Source organism: Pseudophryne corroboree, chromosome 7 (genome assembly GCF_028390025.1).
Source record: "Pseudophryne corroboree isolate aPseCor3 chromosome 7, aPseCor3.hap2, whole genome shotgun sequence".
NCBI classification, from domain to species: Eukaryota; Metazoa; Chordata; class Amphibia; order Anura; family Myobatrachidae; genus Pseudophryne; species Pseudophryne corroboree.
In genome coordinates, this window is record NC_086450.1 from 338,603,927 (window position 1) to 338,623,075 (window position 19,149).

Here is a 19,149-nt window from a genome sequence, read left to right on the forward strand (position 1 = left end):
TTTTTATCGGGGGAAACCCACGCTTCATCACACACTTCATTTAAGTCATCAGATTCAGGAAAAACTACGGGTAGTTTTTTCTCACCAAACATAATACCCTTTTTAGTGGTACTTGTAATCTCAGAAATGTGTAAAACATCTTTCATTGCTTCAATCATGTAACGTGTGGCCCTACTGGAAGTCACATACGTCTCTTCACCGTCGACACTGGAGTCAGTATCCGTGTCGGCATCTGTATCTGCCATCTGAGGTAACGGGCGCTTTAGAGCCCCTGATGGCCTTTGAGACGCCCCGACAGGCCCAAGCTGAGTAGCCGGCTGTCTCATGTCATCAACTGTCTTTTGTAAAGAGCTGACACTGTCACGTAAGTCCTTCCATAAGCCCATCCACTCAGGTGTCGACCCCCTAGGGGGTGACATCACCATTACAGGCAATTGCTCCGCCTCCACATCAGTTTCCTCCTCATACATGTCGACACAAACGTACCGACACACAGCACACACACAGGGAATGCTCTAATAGAGGACAGGACCCCACTAGCCCTTTGGGGAGACAGAGGGAGAGTATGCCAGCACACACCAGAGCGCTATATATAGACAGGAATACCACTATATAACGTGCTTTTCCCTTTATAGCTGCTGTTATTATCAAAACTGCGCCAAATTAGTGCCCCCCCTCTCTTTTTTACCCTTTTCTGTAGTGCAGGACTGCAGGGGAGAGTCAGGGAGACGTCCTTCCAGCGGAGCTGTGATGGAAAATGGCGCCCGTGTGCTGAGGAGATAGGCTCCGCCCCCTTCTCGGCGGCCTTTTCTCCCGCTTTTTGCTGTATTCTGGCAGGGGTTAAAATACATCCATATAGCCCCGGGGGTTATATGTGGTGTATTTTCGCCAGCCAAGGTGTTTACATTGCTGCTCAGGGCGCCCCTTCCTAGCGCCCTGCACCCTCAGTGACCGGAGTGTGAAGTGTGCCTGAGGAGCAATGGCGCACAGCTGCAGTGCTGTGCGCTACCTTGTTGAAGACTGATGTTTTCTGCCGCCGATTTTTCCGGACCTCTTCTTGCTTCTGGCTCTGTAAGGGGGCCGGCGGCGCGGCTCTGGGACCGGACTCCGAGGCTGGGCCTGTATTCGGTCCCTCTGGAGCTAATGGTGTCCAGTAGCCTAAGAAGCCCAAGCTGGCTGCAAGCAGGCAGGTTCGCTTCTTCTCCCCTTAGTCCCTCGATGCAGTGAGCCTGTTGCCAGCAGGTCTCACTGAAAATAAAAAACCTAAAACTAAACTTTTTCTAAGAAACTCAGGAGAGCCTCCTAGAATGCACCCTTCTCGGCCGGGCACAAAAATCTAACTGAGGCTTGGAGGAGGGTCATAGGGGGAGGAGCCAGTGCACACCGGGTAGTCCTAAAGCTTTTACTTTTGTGCCCAGTCTCCTGCGGAGCCGCTATTCCCCATGGTCCTTACGGAGTTCCCAGCATCCACTAGGACGTCAGAGAAATAAGAATATTTCATTCATTCAGATCTAGGATGTGTTATTTTAGTGTTCCCTTTATTTTTTTGAGCAGTGTATATATATCCCCGTATTATCCAGCACTTTTCAAAAACAATCACAATTTGCTCTGGTGCCCGTCCAATAAGTGTAATATGGTCCCACAATCAGGCGTCACTCAGAGTTTCACAGTTCAAAAATTAAATGCAGACACAGTATCCTTTAGTAGGCAACGTCTCAGGGACCTAGTCTCTTTTATCAATACATACATATACATAGTTCAAGTTATTTACATTTTTAAATAAAAACATCACAGACTGTTAGAATGTGGCCAGGGTGAAAGGACCCAGGAGGGACTCACTTCCGCCAGGGTGTCCCTCCTGTCTGTACGGGTAGTGGTAGACTTGCAGGTGGCTGCTGCTGTCTGCGTAGTAAATACCCCATCTGACCGACCAAGTCTCTGTGATCTGCAGGAGACTGGGCAGTGGGCACAATCGAAGGGTGGGCTGCTACCCGACAGCGGCAGCTGCTGCATGACGTCAGCGCCATGACGTCACAATGCCAGCATCACAGGGACTGGACCAACTGACAGGTAATAGGGGATTGCAAAAGGGCTTGTGTGGCCAGTTGGCTCCGTAGTTTTTTTTAGTTAAGTGGTGTGCCGTGGAGCGGGCAGTTAAAAAGTATTAATAGGTGCTGCTGCCCCCTTTTTTTTTTTGTGTGTCCCAGATCCTTGAGGCCCTTCCCTCTAACCCTCGGGGACCATTACAGATGACCTCTTTGTACCCCCCTGTCGCCGGGGCTGGTAACAAAGAGTAGTCATGTGAACACAGGCGTGTCACGGCCATTCAGACGGCGTTTTCTGGGCGTGCATATATTAGCAGCAGCAATCACACTTGCTGCTGGAGAGGCCTGTACACCCCGGAAGGGCAGCTCAACCTGCGCATCATCAGAGGCACTCAGAGTCTGCGTAGCAACCCAATGTGCAACGATGTTAGCGATGTTTCTTCAATCAAGCGACATCATACATAAATGATGCAAACCCCCCTATGCATCCTTTTGCATAGGTTAGCTGCTGCCCATATTAGCATATAATCGCAATTGCATTATTCAAATGATTGTAACAGGAATAGGAAGAACAACCACACCTGAATAAACCGATTTGGACACAGATACCTCACGTTGCCTCTGTGAATAGCCTGTTGTATGGCTGATTGCCTCATAATGAAATCAACAGTTCTACGAGTGAGTCTGTCAACCATGTTAGGAAATGCTTCACTGCTGCAAACATGCTTCTTTTTGACTAAGGGCCTATTTCAGACCTGATTGCAGATGTGCGAGAAATTGCACATCTACGATCAATTTCTTTGACATGCGGGGGGACGCACAGCACAGGGCAAGTGCACCCTGCATGCCGGATCCACACAGAGGCCACACAGCGGCGATGCTTTTGCATGTTTCAAGTAGCCCTCTGCCTGCGCAGCCTAGCTGTGATTGCAGACGGCTACCTGCCATGTAAAGGGTTGCTGCGGCTGCGTGTGATTTCATGCAGCCGCCGCGGCCTGCCCCGCAAAGCGTCAGGACATGCCTGCATTGTCCAGACCACGCCCCGAAAATGGAGTATCGACGCCCACAAAACGCGGCGTCGATGCCCTGTTCCCGCCCCCTGCAGGTCTTAAACTGCGTTTTGAAGAGAACACTGTTTAGGACCTTGCACATGCACATACCAGCGTATGCGCAGATGTGCAGAAATTGATTCATAGTGATTTTAGCACATCTGCGACAGGGTCTGAAACGGCCCCTAAGCATGTTATAGGCTGATGGTCTTAGCACTTATTCAGTGTCCTGAAGGAGTTTTGGATTAGCTTCTGTAGGAAGTCATTATGTATTTTCCCAAAATATATCTAGTGTTGCCAGCATGAAATTGTGACTTCTTATTTCAGTTCGTTTAATTAGTGAATACTGTTACGTTATGTTCTGAAATGACTGGAATTATAAAGGGCTTATGTTAAAATGGATCACATATTTGAAATGCCAATGACATCATGTATACTAATCTTAGCACAACTTAAAAATGATTTCATAATACGTTTAGGCAATATGAAAAGCGCAGAATGTTTTCTGCCCTGATGCAGTGATAGTTGCACATTTCCACACTCTTAATAATCTGAGAGTTAGAGGCCTATTTATCAATATTGTTGTGAGGTTGTAGATAATAAATTAATCTAGAACAGACATGTCAAGTACATGACCTGCGGGCCGCATGTGACCCAAACACCAGAGCCATATTAAGACCATGGGGGGTCCAAGGCACTGAAGACAGTGGAGCCCCTAATAAAGAGGAGGTGGATGAATTATATCAATATACATGTGTGTGTGTATATATATATATATATATATATATACAGAAGAAGTGTCCTTTTAGAGAGGGGTATGCTTCAATCCACTCCCAGTAGTAAAGGAACAGGCGGCACTCCAAGGACTTGTGAGAATAATGTTGTAATCAAACAGAGAATCAAAAAATGGCATATTATGGCCAACGTTTCAGCGCCACGCAGGGCGCTTTTTTCAAGGCAATATGCTGTGAAACACACACACACACACACACACACACACACACACACACACACACACACCTATATATATGTATATATGTCTGTATATATATATATATATATATATAGTATATATAGTATCTATCTATCTTATACATAATATATATATATATATATATATATATATATATATATACACATACATACATAGAGACGTTGATGCGGCACTCCATATAGATCAGACAGGCAGCAGCTTAGTAATTCCTGCTGTTCTATATATATATATATATATATATATATATATATATATATATATATTGTCTATAAGAAAAAACTATTGCGCCACTTTTGAATAAAGCCTAATATTTATCAGGTAACCGTTAGGACATTTAAAATTCGTACAGAAATATATATAAAATGTATGTATATATACTAAAAGTAACACTCCTCTATATGTAGGGGTGTCAGCTGTTCCCCAAGCAGGGCTGCCACCAGAAATTGTGGGGCCCGGGTCTGACAAAACAGGAAGGCCCCCCCCCTCCACACACTTTTACAATAAATATCCTAGGCAGACATTCTAAGTCTCACCTTTTTCTTGCTTTTACTGAATGTCTATTCCATTTTTCTGCACCCTCTTAGTATCTCCGCCATAGAACTGCACTTTGAGGGACAATGCTGAAGTAGCCCAACACTTCACACCTCAGCCCCCCCATTGCTAAGGAGCAATAGGAGGGAGTAATGTACGATGGGCACCCTTAGCTGCCATGGCAATGGGTGTAACATTGAATCTACACTGTACAATGTCTAATTGCTCCTGTCATCTACCTGCTGTCTCGCTTCCCGCTGACCAGCCTGAGCCGCAGAGACTTGGTTCTTAAGATCTTGCAGACACTCCTGGGCGGTGTTTAATGTGGCGGATGCCGGTGGATCAGGAGGCATCGGCGGGAGCCGAGCAGCCAGGGGGTTAGGAGGCAGCGGCGGGAGCCGAGCAGCCAGGGGGTTAGGAGGCAGGGGCGGGAGCCGGGCAGCTGGGAGATCAGGAGGCAGTGGAAGGAGGCGGGTAGCAGGGGGATCAGGAAGCGGGTGCCAGGCAGCAGAGAGATCAGGGGGGCAGGGGCGGGAGCCGGGCATCCGAGGGTTAAGGAGGTGGGAGCTGGAGGCGGAGACTCAGAGTGCTGGCAGCGGTGGCGCGGGGGAGCAGCCTAAGCAGAAAGGGAGTGGCGGCGGCTTCAGACAGTCTCAATGGTGTTGCCCGCCGACTGCCAGGATATGTAGGGGTGGTAGCAGCAGCGGTCCGCTTCCCCAGCGGCAGCTGCCGCCGGGAATAGAGACTGGCTGGCTCTTTGAGCAGCCCGGGCCCTCCACTCTGTCAGAGTGGACGGGGCCCGGGACAACTGTACACAGGGCACCCCCTTGATGGCGGCCCTGTCCCCAAGTACACAAGGGTGGTAAGTCTCCGTAGAAATTTATGCAACAAAAAGAATGGGGGTATAAGTGACCACTGGTGTTACAACGAAAATATGGCTAATAAAGGAACAAAACCCAATGTATATAAAAATATATATACAAATTATTATAATAACAGGAGCACAAAAATCTTCACATATGACAAATTCATTATGTTAAAAAATGTTTTTTAAAAAGACACAAATGAGATAAAAAATGATGAAGAATAAATCAGCATATATATGGATAAAAAAGAGATATATGTATCCTATCTCAATCAGGGGTCATCTAGGGGGTTGGCCTAAGCGCGTTTCGTCTCACAGACTTCATCAAGGGGTAGGGACAGAATGATACTATGTGTCTATTTATACTCATAGTGATTAACTTTCTGGTTATGACATCACAACATGTCAGGTGACTCATTTATATAAATAATAATGAGTATGTCACAACATTCTTTTTTGTTGTGTATATATATATATATATATATATATACACATAATACACCCTCCTTTTAATGGGTTTACAGCCGTTTTTCACACTCCCGTGGGCATGTTTTAAAAACTGTCAGTTGTATGTCCCGCCCTGCACACACTCCATTGGAGAATGAGACTGTCAATCAGGCATTGTCAGTCTCACGTTTATGTAATTAATGAAATGCATTATGGGTAACATAATAATAAAGGATTTTCTCCACATTATATTACAAATATGTGTTTAATAATAAAGTATAATATTTCACATTAATTAATAGTATAGATCATGGTTATTTTAAATTGAAGTATTATATAGTATATGAGATAAAAGCTTATTTTTTTTGCACCAATCACGTGAGTTAGTTAGATGATGTAATCACTTTTTCCCTATATAAATGTGTAACTAGGCTCAGTGTCCCATTGCACAGATACTGGGCTTCCTTTGCAGATCTTCAGAGGGTAAGGACCATTGATAATTATTGACTATGCAGTGATTAATATTTGGGCACTATTTTGAACAAGGTCCTATTTATTATTATTTTTTTAATGTATGTTATGTGTTGTTATGCATTGTGCCAGAGCTTACATGGCCTGGATTTTTATTTTTTATTTTAAATTAATAAGTTATATGCTAACGAAGAGCACATTGTTAGTGTATCATTAATTATACTATAGTAATGTTTGAAGGCTTTCTGGTCATTAGTATTATTATTATTCTTGATTGTCAATGTAATATATGGATGGTGTATAGTTTTCTTCCGGTTACTAGTATGGGGATCACTTTTATTATGGGTCCCTCATATTATGGGACCACCTTATGACCTGGAGGGTGGTTTATTAAGTGGAAAATTATCCACCCATGATTAGATTAAGTAGTACCAATCAATGAAGTAATTTCACATTGACATATATTCATTAATTAATTTGCCCAATAAGCGATTTTCCTCTGTACCTGAGTATCTGAATTTTCATATGCGAGTAGTCATACTACAAGGTATGTGTTGTAGTACCCTGATGTGTAGAGTGGTCCACATTAAGTGTGTAATACTATATAGTTAAACATACTTGATTAAATATTTATCAATTAGGCCTGACTGATTGTCCAACAGAAAGTCCCAGTGACATATGGGGTCTTTCATCAAGCACGCATGAATGATTTGTCAAGTCGTGTTATCCGTTTAATGACTATACTTACCAGTCAGTTGAGGTATGTTCTAAGATGAAATTATGATGTTTCCTGTTGTTTTCTTCTTTCTTGATCCTTCTTCCGTTTGCTCTGATACGCTATACCTTGCACACTTTTATATTGTGATATGTTCCGCTTATGTATAAAAAGAGTCTGTAATTTTAGATGAGTAATAATTTTTTGTAGTATTTAGTTCTGATAAGTTATCTTACAATTATAGATGTACCCCTGGTTAAGTCTTGGAATAAGACGAAACGCGTTGGGTTATCTTTATTGTGATGTTATCTCCGAATCAACATTAAGGAGAAGGAGGAGACTGTAGAGAATTACCCGCAATTGTCTTCAACGCTTGAAGTCGTGTTGTTATAAGTGTGGAACAACACACCTCTGTATAAATACTGATATTTAATTTGTCATTGTGTTGTTTAATACATTTTTATGATGGAACATGTTACTATTATGTTTTAAAACCAATTCAGGGTTTTGTTTAATATTGGGTGCTGACACGACACCTTGGCGCCAATTCTTCTATTGTTACATACTCTTACACTTAGTTCCTCCTAACAGGGAACTTAGTTGAATTAGGCTGTCATCTATAAATTGCCTTTGTATCAATTATAGTGATCGTATTAATTTGAATAATCCATTAGCGCAGAGAGAGAGTATTTGTTTTGTATATATGTGTGTGTCTATATATATATATATATATATATATATATATATATATACATGTACACACACACACACACACACACACACACATCTATCTATCTATCTATCTATCTATCTATCTATCTATCTATCTATCTGTAACCCTATTTCCTGCAATAAGGGCCCTGGTGACTACTGGTTGGTTGAGTGCCTCCACCCAAGCTTTTATTCTATGTTTGTTTTAACTATAGAAAAGGGTGAGCTTGGGATAACCCTACCCATACGCGCACGCAGGGGGAAGGGGGGTTCTGCGTACCTAGAACCCCCCCCCCCCCCAATCCATCTGCACTGCTAATCAATGTTTCTTGTGTGTTTCAGTATTGTACAGCTGAGCCGGCGCTCAGCTCAGCTGTCCTATCTGTGCGGCCGCCGCTGCAGTGGGGACGGGAGCGCAGCACCGCAGATCGGATCGGACGAGAGATCCAATCTGTGATGTGGCAGGGGGCCCTTTTGGAAAGGGGGGCAAGGGGTATGTACCCCCAGGGCCTCCCTTTAATCCGGCTCTACCAAACACACATTTTATGCTGCCCGACATTATGGGTAAAACGTACATTTTCCTCACTAAATGTTCTTCTTCTGTTACTCCTTGTTGTCAGTCCTTACATTGCTTCACTGCATTAACCAAATTCAATATTTTCGCAGCAACAGGATTTTTTAGGGCTGTACACTATGTGGAATTACTTCCCTTGCTCTACAAGACTATGGGCCTAACTCAGACCTGATCGCAGCAGCAAACTTTTTTTCTCTAATGGGCAAAACCATGTGCACTGCAGGTGTGGCAGATATAACATGTGAAGAGAGAGTAAGATTTGGGTGGATTATATTGTTTCTATGCAGGGTAAATACTGGCTGCTTTATTTTTACACTGCAATTTACATTTCAGTTTGAACACACCCCGCCCAAATCTAACTCTCTGCATATGAAATATCTGCCCCCCTGCAATGCACATGGTTTTGCCCATTAGAGAAAATTTTTGCTGCTGTGATCAGGTCTGAATTAGGCCCTTTGTTCTAGTCTCCAGATACTGTAATTAGACAAGCTTATCAAATTCCTGAAGCACTCAGATAGTGTACAGTACATATGTCATTGTAGCCAACTACCTCCACTCTAGACAGTTCACACAAAACTTACAGTATGTATTCATTTTAATGTCTAGAATATTGACCCCAGGTAAACATTGCTGTGTGACTGGATCATATACAGTAGCCCACCAAGCACCTCTGCATCCTCATGTATCAAATCCCTATTTCCCTATAGATTATAAGATTCCAATCTTATTTACTTGTTTGACACTTTATATTTTTCAAATTGAAAAGCACAATGGTATATACTGGCGCTATATAAGTAAGTGTTAATCTGTATTAGAGACACTGAGCTGAGACTTTAACCACACAAGAATTAGTTTTAAATACTGACAAAGTCGCAGATGAGGCACAACAGATCTTGGCATACGAAAAAGCTGCAGTTGCTGAGTTGTAGCACTTCATATACAAATTCAGACTCTGTCACACATAGATATAAAAATGCTGAACAGCAAATTGATTAGCGCAGACTAGCAAAGCAGTTTTGTCGCTTCCAGTTTTTACTTTTGTGCGAATAAGATGCATATTTTGAGCAAATTAGACGGGATACAATTGTTAGGTTGACACAGCTTAGGTCGACAGGTCAAAAGGTCGACATGAGTTTTTCACAATTTTTTTGAATTTTTTGGATTTTTCCATACTTGATGATCCACGTGGAGTACGATTGGAACGGTAACCTTGCCCGAAGCATGGCGAGCAAAGCAAATGACTGATGGCTGATGCACAGGACACTACCACTGGTCTGATGCAGGACAACACAGCAACACTGTAAGGGACTTGTTGTTATTATTATTATCAGGCAGCAGTGGACATACAGTATGGCAGCAGAGTATACCACTGTGACTGCCTGGTCACTGGAATGACTGATGGCTGATGCACAGGACACTACCACTGGTCTTATGCAGGACAACACAGCAACACTGTAAGGGACTTCGCCAACCTATACATGGGTGCCTTCGAGGAGGACCATGTCTGGGGGCGGAGCTTCGGCGCGGACCTCGTGTACTATGGCCGTTATATAGATGACATGTTTTTTATCTTTGATGGTGACATATCCTTATCATCTGATTTCATCACTTCTTTAAACACCAACAGTTATAATTTACGGTTCACTGGCACTGCGCACCAATCTTCAATTTCCTTTCTTGATATTTCCCTTGACATAATTGATGGTAATATATCTACGAAAACGTTCCGTAAAGAGGTTGACACCTTAAACTTCATTCATTATAGAAGTTCACATCATAAATCATGGTAGAACAATGTGCCCTTTGGACAATTTAGACGCATCAAGCGTAATTGTAGCAACAGATTGGATTACCAATCACAAGCAGACGAACTTTCTTTATCTTTTTGTAACCGAGGTTACCCCACGAGCTTGATCAAAACAGCACGGGAGAAGACTGATGCTCTAGATAGAAGGGATCTTTTGAAAGTAACAACTCAGACAAGTACATTTAAACAAGATCAACCACACTTTCTATCACAGTTTAATTGTTCTTCCTCCAAGATTAGAAACATAATTTGTAATAATTACCCCATTCTTCTTACAGATCAGATCCTTAGATCTGAACTGAAAGATACTCCGTCAGTGATTTTTTAAAAATCCAACAATCTACAACAACAACTTGCTCCAAGTCTCTTCGTAGACAGAAGACACAATAATGATAGTACAGCCATGGCTGGAAATATACAGTGGCTTCCGAAAGTAATAGGGTGTTTCAAATGTGGTGCTAAGCAATGCATCACATGTTCTTACATTCAGAACAATACTAAGAGTTTCAGGGCCTCTGACCTCTCCCAATTTGAGATAAGTTCACATATCAACTGTAATAGTTCCTTCGTAATCTACATATTGATCTGCAAATGTAATCTAATGTACGTAGGTAGAACAACCCGTAAACTCAGGACTAGGTTCCTTGAGCACAGACGTAACATTCAGAAGGGCTTCACATTCCATAGTGTCTCTAGACATTTTTCAGAAAAGCATCAAAAAAATCCGGATGACATCAAATTAGTGGGCATAGAAATCATCAAACCCACAATACGTGGGGGAGATAGGTATAGAAAATTATGCCTCAGGGAAAACTATTGGATACATAAATTGAGAACACTCACACCGGAAGGGCTTAATGAAAGCATTGAATTTGATCTTTTATAAGAGTTTAATTTCATTTTCAATCTCTGTTATCATCTCTGAGTATTATAAATATATAAATATTGTATAGAAAAACCTCAATTCAAGAGATTATTCCTTATGATGTTTTCATGACTATCTCCCTTTAATATATGAAGCATGTTCCCCTGTGATTTAGTATTTTCATTATTAATGTGTATCACATCATTACTAATTATTTGATCAGTCAAAATACATTGAGACATCTAGAGACTTATGAGAGAAGCTCCTCCAGGTTATTTTTATTTTTATTTTCATTTTTATTTTTATCATTATTATTATTTTTATCTATTTTTTATCATCTGCTCTCCATTATCTGTGTTCTATTTGCTCAGGATATTTATAAGGATAAATTATTTGAACGTACAGTGATGCCACATATAAAGGATATCCAACTATTAGTGGACCCCCTAATGAGATATATAAACATCTCTATCTCTTTGCAGGATACATACTTATATAGATATAGGTTATAATGTCACCATTTCTAGAATATAATAGAACAATTACTGCACTCCATATAGATTTTGATAAACCCTTGGTCTGTTCTCCATTTAAACAATAGATTCAGTGGCGTATGAGGTTAGTTGACAGACTTAGTAACAGCGTAGGGTACCAGAGTTCGAATCATCGGTATGCCAGTATTTTATGTTTTTTATGTCTTTTATGCTTTTTCCTTTTCTTTATCATATTTTATTATTATTTTTTCATATGTTATCTGTATAAATTAATTCTTTATTCTCAGGCGGATTCACCCGTTTACACACAATCAGAAGTGTCTCTATAGTGTTTCCCTATATATCTCCCTGTCGATTACTATAGGACAGCTAAGTGCGGAGAATAGGTACCGCTAATTAATATATATGCTCGAGAACATGAGCTGAAATTATAATCACTGATCCTCCATATTGTCATGTATTATATTTATTACATGAATCCTTATATGATATATTGATATCTGCTGTTGAATTACAATAGGATAAACTAAAATAGATCTCTAGTCTCAATCATCTCTGCCAGCCATTTATAGTGTGTTTGTTTAAATACAAGAGAGCCTTCGTTTTTTGTATCTAATTTGCTTTTAATTTTGCTGATGATAGACATCTGTTCAGATTGATTGGCTCAGCATTTAAATACTGGACACTTCTGGAGGCAGGTATCTACCTTTGAAAAAGTCACGTGGAGCGTGACGAAACGCGTCAGGACCCGCCTTCATTCACACCTAGCTCAGGTGTAATCATCAGGTGCACATCGATCCCCACTGCACCCTCCGCTCACAGCTTCCGTTATTAGCGGCTTAAGAAAACACGCCGCATCAGCCAGTGTGTGGGAAAGACGGTAATCTCCCCTCCTGCTGCATAGCGTATGTGGGCACTGCAGGACATCTAAGCCGAGGACGCTCGGCTTTTACCAGCCCACCGGAGAGGCATCGAGATTTACCCCAAATTGAGGGACCTACATTCTACTGGGATATTCTTTGTGCATCTTATTATTCAACAGTAACCAACTGCACCAAGTGGAACACGGAACTTCTCCATTAAGGTTACGTTTAACATATTGATCCTGAGCTATTATAAGTCATCATAGGTTCACTATATTAGTGACTTTTTTTCATTATACCATCAGCATAATTTTTTATTAATAAATATTGTCATTTATACGTTGGCTCTCTGTTTAGTATATTTATTCATTTTCCTGATATACAGCGCAGCCGTTTGTCTTGTTTCATACGAAAAAGCTGCAGTTGCTGAGTTGTAGCACTTCATATACAAATTCAGACTCTGTCACACACAGATATAAAAATGCTGAACAGCAAATTGATTAGCGCAGACTAGCAAAGCAGTTTTGTCGCTTCCAGTTTTTACTTTTGTGCGAATAAGATGCATATTTTGAGCAAATTAGACGGGATACAATTGTTAGGTTGACACAGCTTAGGTCGACAGGTCAAAAGGTCGACATGAGTTTTTCACAATTTTTTTTCATTTTTTGGATTTTTCCATACTTGATGATCCACGTGGAGTACGATTGGAACGGTAACCTTGCCCGAAGCATGGCGAGCAATGCAAATGACTGATGGCTGATGCACAGGACACTACCACTGGTCTGATGCAGGACAACACAGCAACACTGTAAGGGACTTGTTGTTATTATTATTATCAGGCAGCAGTGGACATACAGTATGGCAGCAGAGTATACCACTGTGACTGCCTGGTCACTGGAATGACTGATGGCTGATGCACAGGACACTACCACTGGTCTTATGCAGGACAACACAGCAACACTGTAAGGGACTTGTTGTTGTTATTATTATACGGCAGCAGTGGACATATGGCTGCAGAGTATACCACTGTGACTGCCTGGTCACTGTAATGACTGATGGCTGATGCACCGGACACTACCACTGGACTGATGCAGCACAATACACTACCACTGAACTGATGCAGCACAACACAGCAGCAATGGACATATGGCAGCAAGAGGACACATCCACTGTGACTGTCTGGTCACTGGAATAACTGATGGCTGATGCACAGGACACTACCACTGGTCTGATGCAGCACAATACACCACCACTGAACTGATGCAGCACAACACAGCAGCAATGTACATATGGCAGCAAGAGGACACAACCACTGTGACTGGACAAAAACAGCACAAGACACGGACACTGAGAGAATGGAGACACGTCCTCTCTCCTTATATGAAATCCAAACCCCGCAAGAATCCGACAGCGGGATGATGACGTTTTGCCTCGTTCTGGTTTCTGAGTCAGGTGGGAAAACCCGAGCCTGACTCAGATCCGGACTCGAATGGTGAAGTCCGGTACGGTTCGGTTCTCTGAGAACCGAACCCGCTCATCTCTACTAAAAAGATAGACTCATAAATATTTTGCAGCTAAAAGTCCATTTTTTTATTCTTAAAATAGCACCTAAAATGAAAACAGTAATATATTTACAGTGCCTTGCTAAATAATTCATCCCCCTTTGCATTTTTCATGTTTTGTTGCCTCACAACCTGGAATTAAAATAGATTATTTGAAGGTTTGCATCATTTCATTCACAGAGCATGCCTACAAATCTGAAGATTTTTTTTTTTATTGTGAAGCACACAACAAATAGGACTAAATAACAGAAAACTTCAGCGTGTATAACTTTTCACCCCCCTAAAGTCAGTACTTCGTAGAGCCACTTCCTGCGGCAATTACAGTTGCAAGTCGCTTTGGATACGTCTCTATGAGGTTGCCACATCTTGCCACTGGGATTTTTGCCCATTCCTCAACTGCTCCAGCTCCTTCCTGTTGGATGGTTTCCGCTTGTGAACAGCAATCTTCAAGTCTGACCACAGAGTCTCAATTGGATTGAGATCTGGGCTATTCCAACACATTTAAATGTTTCCCCTTAAACCACTTGAGTGTTGTTTTAGCAGTATGCTTCGGGTCATTGTTCTGCTGGAAGGTGAACCTCTATCCCAGTCTCAAATCACAGGCAGACTGAAACAGGTTTTGCTCAAGAATATCCCTGTATTTAGCACCATCCATCTTTCCAACGACTCAAAACAGTTTCCCAGTCCCTGCTGCTAAAAAACATCCCCACACCACCATGTTTCACTGTGGGGATGGTGTTCTTGGGGTGATGGGATGTGTTGGGTTTGCGCCAGACATAGCGTTTTCCTTGGTGGCCAAAAAGTTACATTTTAGTCTCATCTGACCAGAGCACCTTCCTCCATACATTTGGGGAGTCGTCCACATACCTTTTGGCAAACTCAAAACGTGCCTTCTTATTTTTATCACTAAGTAATGGGTTTTTTTTTGCCACTCTTCAATAAAGCCCAGCTCTATGGAGTGTACGGCTTATTGTGGTCACATGCGTAGATATACCAGTCTCTGCTGTGGAACTCTGCAGCTCCTCAGGGTTAACTTTGGTCTTTGTGCTGCCTCTCTGATTAATGCCCTCCTTGCCCTGTCAGTGAGTTTTGGTCGCCAGCCCTCTCTTGGCAGGTTTGTTGTGGTACCATGTTCTTTCCATTTGAAGATGATGGATTTGATGGTGCTCCGGGGGATCATCAAAGATTTGGATATTTTTTGATAACCCAACCCTGTTTTGTACTACTTTACAACTTTGTCCCTGACTTGTTTGGAGAGCTCCTTGGTCTTCATGGTGTGATGCCTCTTGCTTTGTGGTGTTGCAGCCTCTGGGGCCTTTCAGAAAAGATGTGTTTATTCTGACAGATCATGTGACACTTATGGGCCCTACAAACTTGTCGACCTGCTGCCTGATGGCCAATACGGCTGGCAGGCGACCCGGCTGCGGGGGGAGGTGACGGGGGAAGTGAAGTTTCTTCACTCCCCCCGTCACCTGGCTACATACCACTGCATGATTGCTAATATGGACGAGATTGTCCATATTGGCCTGCATGCATAAGCGATGGGGCACCAACGATGAACGAGCGCGGGGCCATGCATTGTTCATCATTGGTGCCTCCACAGTGAATGATATGAATGAGTTCTCGCTCATTAATGAACGAGAACGTTCATATCATTGTGTTAATTGCCAGTGTGTAGGGCCCATTAGATTGCACACAGGTGGACTTCATTTCACTAATTGCGTGACTTCTGAAGGTAATTGGTTGCACCAGAACTTTTAAGGGGCTTCATAGCAAAGGGGGTGCATACATATGCACATGACAATTTTCACATTTTTATTTATAAAAATTATTTTTTATATACATTTTTCTTATTTCACTTCACCAACTTAGACTATTTTGTGCATATCCATCACATAAAATTCAGATTAAAAAAATAATTAAATTGCAGGTTGTAATGTAATAAAATAGGTAAAAAACCAAGTGGGTGAATACTTTAGCAAGGCACTATATAATAAAAGTAATATAAAAATACTTTATATGCATTTACTAATTACTATGTGCAAAGTTAGCTCTTCTTTTTTTCCCCACCATTCTATTTTCCAGTACATCTATAGTAGTGCAGCTACTGTATAAGAAGTGCAGGGAGAGCAGTCCGGAGTCTGATATGGGAGAATGGCAGGAGGTGAGGGACAGCAGAAGGGAGGAGAAATGCATTGGTAGGGACCATTGTGTTTGCAATGGGGGGTATTGCAGCAGATTGGATGTCTTGATAAAGGGAAGAGGATAGCAGATGTAGTATGTGTGGCAGTTGGGTTGCCTGGAAGCAATTAAGAGGAGTGTAGCCAATGGGGAGTGTGGCAGCAAGAAAGTTAGGGGTCTATTTACTAAGCCTTGGATGGAGATAAAGTGGATGGAGATAAAGTCCCAGCCAGTCAGCTCCTAACTGCCACGTTACAGGCTGTGTTTGAAAAATAACAGGAGCTGATTGGTTGGTACTTTATCACCTTCCACTTTATCTCCGTACAAGGCTTAGTAAATAGACCCCCTAGTGTGGCAGATGGGATGTCTGGAAGCAGACAGGGTACCACTTAAACATGTTTACACACCAGAAACCACAGTATTTTAATGCCACATACAGGTCCAAAACCCACAGTATATTAAGACCTTTTATACCACACATTATATTAATCAGACATCAGACCGCATAGTATATTAACTAATATATATGCGTATATATTAACTAATTAATACACGTTTCACACCAAGCTTTTGAGTTGCGGGTCAGTGTGAACAGGTCCTTGAAAAATAACCATTATGAGGTACTAGTCATGTACTTTTCCATCATGCAGTACCATCAGGGAGGCATCCGATTGGCTCCAAATGTATTCTGCAGGAAGACAACGACTCCAAACATACAGACAATGTCATTAAGAACTATCTTCAGCGTAATGAAGAACAAGGAGTCCTGGAAGTGATGATATGGCCCCCACAGAGTCCTTATCTCAACATCATCGAGTCTGTCTGAGATTACAGATGAATTTGAGCAAGCCCACATTCACAGAAGATCTGTGGTTAGTTCTCCAAGATATTCCCTGCCGAGTTCCTTCAAAACTATGAAGTGTACCTACAAGAATTGTCACTGTTTTGAAAGCAAAGGGTGGTCACACCAAATATTGATTTGATTTAGATATCTCATCTGTTCATTCACTTTACATTTTGTTAATTGATAAAAATCAACTATTAACAGTTCTATTTTTGAAAGCATTCTTACTCTGCAGTATTTTTTCCACACCTACAGTACCTCAAACTTTTGCACAGTACTGTGTGTGTGTGTGAGACTGTATATATATATATATATACATATATATATATATATATATATCATATATATTGATACTGTAATGTATACAGTTATTATAGAATCATATATCTCTCAAGCATGCAGTACTTACCTCAGTAGTGTGATTATGCAGCAGGCGCAAGATCACCCAAACTGTGAACTCAGCCCTACAGCTATTAAACTTTAGTCAATAGCAATTAGCAAAAATGGCGACCATTAATTTCTATTAGTGAGTCATTGTAGTTTGAAATTAAGCCAATTTGTATTCTTAAATTAATTAGTTACAGTATGTGCTGAAATTGTAAATATTTTGAGCGCTCAGATTAATCATAGTGTTACCATCTTTTGTAGAATGTAAAATTGAACGGTGTATCAAAAATAGGTGCCATAGAATACCAGTTACATAATGCCAGGCTTCACAGGGTAACACATCAGTGGCCAACAACTCCGATGCTGAAAGAACCAGCTATTGACATAAGAATTTGAAAACCTTATTTTATTACTTTATAATTAAAACATAATATACAGCTAGTGTTACTTGGTTTCAGCTGGCCAGTCATTCTCCTTCAATCTTCATGGCTAAAACTAAAACTGGATTTGGCAGGTCTTTTGAATAATTAGCATATACTGTACACAGTAGTTAGATTTCTGTGTCACTCTACATAAAAAAAAATAATTTGAGCTCAATGAAACAAATTTAAATGTTGGATTTTGTAATAGGATTAATAAAGTGAATTAAGCTGCTGCTAGATTGGCCTGCCGTGCAGGCCAGTCTAACGGGTCGCTCACTCCACCCGCTGGGTGAAGTGAGCGGCCCCCCCGTCTCCCCCCGCTCAGCACAGATCGCGCTGTGCTGAGCGGCAAGAGAGAGATGTGTGCTGAGCGGTTCGCTCAGCACACATCTCTCCCCGCATTGGCCCGTCTATATGGGCCTTAAGAGACAATAGGCAACATTTTCTTGAACATTCTCTAAGAAAAGAGATGTGTACAGTATATCTCAACTCTGATATGCTGCCTCATGAATAAGCAGAGGCGTAACTAGCAAAAGGCGAGCAGGGCACGTGCCCTGGGCGCTGTGGCAGCCCCAGCAGAGGGGGGCGCCACCAGCACCTGCACAGCCCGCTCGCCCCATGCGCCCACAGCCGCGTCAGGGTCCAGGCATCAGCCAGCGTTTGGAGCCCCGCCCCCTCGCGGCTTAATGCCACGATTCGCGGGTCGGTGAGTGGTGGAGCCAACAGGATGTTTCTCATTGAAGGGTGTCATATTGGCTCCGCCCCTCCTCCCATTGACCCGCAAATCACGTCAAACAGCCGTGAGAGGGCGGAGCCTAGCGATGAGCATTTCCCTGGTCCTGCCCGAGCCACCAGTCAGCACAGGTGTGAGGTGTCCAGGTGTCAGTGTGTGTTTGTCTACATTTTTGTGTGTATGTCTTCTACGTGTGTATATATTCTCTTCTATCTGTGTGTATATTTATGTGTTTATATGTGTTTATATGTTCAGTGTGTGTATAATTGTGTGTGTGTGGGTGTATGTGTTCCATGTATGTATTCTATGTGTGTGTGTGTGTATAAGTAAGTGTGTGTAAATAATATATATATATATATATATATATATATATATATAATGCACTGTAGCTTGGCACTCAGGATAAAAGATGTATACTAATGGGGTGCCTTCCCAAATATTAATAGTTACCAATGTCTTTACCAGAAAGAACCAGGCGTCACTCCCAAATTCCAAATCAAGCAGGTGTATTAGAAATTCATGGTGTCATAAACAAGCGTCAACGTTTCAAGGCTCGCAGGCCTTTTCGTCAGGACGTATATACTAGTGA